The following is a 5,326-nucleotide window of genomic DNA, read 5'->3' on the forward strand; positions in this document are numbered from 1 at the left end:
GTGCTGCGCAGGGTGTGCGGGATCTGCGGCTGCCACTCAGGCGGACAGTCAGACGTGAACAAAGAAAAGCGAAGTAGGCTACAATGAGTTAGTTTCCACCCAACGTCAACTCCAAAATCAGGGCTATACAAGAGTTTCACGTATCTGAGTATAACTTTTATTGTAGGTGTATCGAAAATTAAAATAACTCAAATAAAAGTAGGATTTATATTCCGTCTTTTTTTGGTCTAGCAAAAGAAATCATATAATTTAAAAACCAAAAGTTTGGTATTTTTATATTAGACACATGCTATTATACTCCAACACACGCACAGAATCGTTTCATGGAAGCTGAGCCTTGCGTTTATATTGACTATAAAATTTGTGATCAATTCAGTTCTATTATCAAATGTCAAAAAAAATACTTCCATCTGACGAATTAGTTCTCACATCAAGAATTCCATACGACCGACTTCTTGTACAAAAATTTATATATGTAGATCAAAAAATTTTTGGGCTTGGGGCAAGTGCATAATTGAAGAAAGTAAGTGTTAATAATCGAGATTACAGCGATATGATTATGAACCAATTGTATTTCTTTGATCAAAATAAAATAAGTACGTTTTCATTTAATCTAAAAATTAATGTTTTTAGTTGAAAATTTAACTTTTTTGCTAAGAATTCTTGAATTTTATTAGAAATTCGTTTTTTTGCAGTAAATTAATGTTTGATTTAGAAATTCATCCTTTTTTAGTAATTCGATTTTTTTGGTTAAAAATCAAATAATTAGGTTTTAAAGATAAACTAACTTCTTAGAAACTAAAAAGAAAATTATTTCTTTTTTAAGAATTAAACTTTTTATTTAAAAATTCTTAAATTTGATTAAACATTCCTCTTTTTCATTGTGAATTTATATTTAAGTTTAAAAATTAATCTTTCTTAGTTGGAGCTTCACATTTTTTATTCAGAATTCTTGAATTTTGTTTAAAAATTAATTTTTGTTGTTTAAAAAATAATCTTTTTCAGTTGAAAATTCAACTGTTTGGTTAGAAATGACTAAATTTGACTAAAACTTAGTTTTTTTCGGTTAAAAATTAAACAAGTTGATTCAAAGTTGAACTATACTTACTAAAAATTGCTTTTGATGTTTGACGATTTAAAATTTTAGTTAAAAATTTATCTCTTTGGTTGGAACTTTAACTATTTTGTTGAAACATCCTTTTTTTGGTTGAAAGTTACTTTGGTAATACAAAATTTATCTGTTCCATTATTAGTCAAAAACGGTAACTTTTAAGGTAAAAAATTAACTGTTTGTTAAAATTGAACTATTTTTTAAAAAATAAAATTTTTTTGTTTAAAATTAATCTAGTGTAGTTGAAAATGCAAATTTCGGGTTGACACTTCTTATATTTTGTTAGAAATTCGACTTCTTTGGTATCAAATTAACATTTTATTCAAAATCTCATATTTTTCATTGGATAATTCAAGTTTATTGTATAGAAAACTCATTTTGTCTTGACAGTTTAATAATTTAGGAAAAAACCAACTATATTGTAAAAAAATTCGTTTAAAAAAATTAAAAATAGTTTTTTTTTTTAAATTAAAAGTTGAATTATTTCATTTTTGGTTAAAACTTCAACTTTCTTAGTTTAAAAATGCAATAATACCTAGATTAACTGTCGCATAAAATTCTAGTAGGCGAACTTCAACACATGCTCTGAAAATCACTTTTTTATTTTAATTGTTGATTTATTACTAAATTTATAATTGAAAATGCGGTTACGTAGACAATACCGTCATTTTAGCAATTGGACTCAAGGATTGTCAAAGAGGAGACAAGAATTAAAAATGTTCCAAAAATTGGTAACGTAATTTAAGGATGATACCTAACCTTAACGCGGCATTATTAAGAAAGTCGAATACGAACTTTGTGAGAGTAGGTGAAATCGCAGGAATGGGCTATTGCCCGAGCTCGGACACGGATTAGCGGCACAATTGAGAGCGGTATTATTGAGAACGTGGACTGTAATGCCATCAAGACATTACATTTTGTTAGAGGGTTGGAATGTTCGTGTGCATAAATCAATGCATAATACTATGAAACTGATTTTCAATAATAAGAAATTGCCTTTTTATATTGCTCAAATCATCCAGAGGTCAGAAAAAATTATTCTATAATTTAAAACCTTTCATGACTTTAATATTCGACGAAAAAAAAATCCGGAATTTTTCGTGCGCTTGGACTTTTTTGTTTTGAACAAACATATTTGGAATTAAATCTAATGATTACTTATTTTTAAATAGAACGAAAAACGTTTAAAAACTTGTAAATATTCTTTGAAATCTAATAATTTTGCCTTAAAAATATCAATAATTTCAGAGAAAAAAACGTTAACATAACATATAACAGAAAGTCGCAAGAGTATTAAAAAGCATAAATTTTTCTAAATTCAAATAAAAATGTTTATGACCTTTATCAATTAGAGCGACAATTTGTAAATTTAGTTGTAAAAATTTAAAACCTAAGATATAAAAAATCTTCAAGCAATAAATAAATAACTAAAAAAGGCAAGCTGTTTTTCGAGAACAATCTTGCGAGATTTTCGATAAAGAATGTTCCGCAATAGCTTTTTAGATAGGATTTGAAAGGTAAATAGGTACATTTTTATGTAATTTGTACTTAAAAACTTTTTTCGTTAACAAAACTAATAATTGGATTCGATTGATTTACATTTGAAAGTAAGGAAGTTATGGTCATTTATATTTTTTGATAAATCTATTATTTTAGAGTAAAAATGTTTTCATATACATAATTCAAATTTAATGTCAGAATGCAGAAGACTCTTTGACTAGAGCGAAGTAATGCAATTTAGTATTTTGATATTCTTATGGTGGGTGGGTAATTTCGTCGAAACAACTCCTTATATTTTATTAAAATAAAATTTTATTATTATTTTTGAATAATTACCGAACTAAATAAATAAGTAAAACATATAAATAAGTTTAGACATTTTTTATTGGTATCGACCATTTTTTTACCGGTACTGCCAGACAAATTACTCTGAATATTTTATTGGAAAATATTTTTATTATAAATTTGAAAATAAAAATAAAAAATTAATGCATTTACCATGTGGAAGTAAATGCGTTTTCTAATTGATCATAATGAGGAAACAAAGTGTTTATGAAATGAGCACCATACAAATATAAATAAAAACAAAGTTGAAAGAAGCGAGATCGAACTTACGACTAATTTCATTTATGATGTACTTGAGAACAGGGCTCTCTTAATTATTATACACCGCAATAAATCCAGGCTCTAAATTATATTATAAATTACAAACTAATGAAATGTGATTGTTAGCAAATATTTATAGTATTTCCAATTTAAAATTCATCAGGCTTTAATCAAGATACAAATATCATGCTTAATCAAAGTTATTAAAAACGAGATATTTATATTATAATATATTAATAGATTATATAATTTAAAATTTGTCATAAGGACAACCGCAGGATTTCGCCGGGAGCGAAATCGCGGTAAAATTTCAGCCACAACCGCGTCTCAAAACCATGAGATAGGTGGTTACAGTCTGTAAAGGAATCAATACGACGATCCAGCAAAAGCCTCGTGTACCCTAAGAACACGGAGCGACCCAACGACAACCGCCTTCTGCATTTTTCCCGCAAGTGTTCTAGCATATTGTTGGCACGCAGGGATGATTTTTAGGCTATTAGCAAGTGAAAGCTTCGCACCTCCAAGAGCGCCGATGATAAGGACGATCAGTTTAACAGAATATTCCGGGTACAATCGTTGCAACTCCCTTATAAGGTCTCGATACCTCTCTTTCTTGTCATTCTCCTTGGCTATGATGTTTTTATCAGCTGGTGCCGAAAATTCGATAACGAACATGGTTCGCTTCTCGAAGTCAAGAAGAACCGTGTCAGGCCTCGAGTGAGCAACAGAAACAATTGTCGAGAATATAAAGTTCCAGTATATGCGGCACTTCCCACTCTCGACAATCGACTCAATTTCCCTAGGAGCATTTAGAGGAGCGATATTAAGGTGAATGCCGTAGGAGTGATAGAGATGGTAATAAAGCACTCTTAGTGCTGCATTGTGCCTTTGAATGTAGGTCGTTCCCGCGTGAGTTGGACAACTAGATAGTACGTGAGCTAAATGCTCGGGGTGTGCATGGCACGCCCTGCAGCTATCATCAGAAATGTCTTAACTCAAAATGTGGCGACGGTATGTTAAGGTGGAAATGACACCGCCTTGGCATGCAAAAATGAAACCGTCTGTACCAGACTTCCATCCGGGCGATTTATGGAAAGCAAATTTTAGCTCACAAGACATTGACTGATCCTTCACATTTCTGAAGAAGATACCGTGCACCCTCTTATCGATGAGCTGTTCACGAAAGTTTTTCTCTTGTGCTTTCTTAATCAGGGCTTTCAGAAGTGAGTACTCGAGATAGATAAGATTTGATGCATTTTGCTCACCCCTAATACTGAAGTCAAGTCCGAGTGTTTCAGCAGCCTTCTCCGCTGCTTTGTACAGAAGTGCTCCTTTGCCTACTTCTTCGTGATTCCTGACCATTTTAAGAAGAGGGTCTCTTGCATTTGCAACTCTATGTGCTGTACCCAGAATAATCCTGTTGTGAAGAAATTTAAGACTCAATATTCCGCGACCTCCTAGACGGCTTGAGATGTACAGTCGCGGAACGGAAGACTTAAGATGCATGCTTTTGTTCATGTGCATAACCTTTCTTGTCCCGATATCAAGAGATCTGAGCTCGTTCTTCGTCCATGGAACTACTCCAAATGAATAGAGTAGTACCGGGACGGCAAGCATGTTCGTTGCAGATACTCTGTTCCTCGTCGACAGTTCGAAAGACCAAATCTGTCGGATGAGACGTTTGTGTCTGCTTCGGAGAGTATTCTTTATAGATGTCACATCCTGAATGCGGCTCTGTGGCACGCCCAGGTATGTATAAGTCTCTCCAGCGTAAAGGTGTCGTATGGCGCTTCTACCAACGAGCTCAGGATCTTCCGGGATCCCATTAAATTTTTCTCGCTTCAAATAAATCTTGGCGCATTTGTCTAACCCAAATTCCATTCCAATTTTCTTAGTATATCGTTCGACAATCCCCAGAGCTAGATGCAGTTGCTCTCTGTTTTTAGAATAGATCTTAAGATCGTCCTTGTAAAATACATGAGTGACCTTGTACTTTCGATTTGCAGATTTTCCGCACAAGTACCCGTCGGAATGGCGTAGTGCTAGAGATAGTGGCAATAATGTAAGGCAAAAGAGGAGTGGGCTCATGGTGTCGCCCTGAAAGACACC

This window comes from Belonocnema kinseyi, chromosome 3 (assembly GCF_010883055.1).
Source record: "Belonocnema kinseyi isolate 2016_QV_RU_SX_M_011 chromosome 3, B_treatae_v1, whole genome shotgun sequence".
Classification (NCBI taxonomy): Eukaryota; Metazoa; Arthropoda; class Insecta; order Hymenoptera; family Cynipidae; genus Belonocnema; species Belonocnema kinseyi.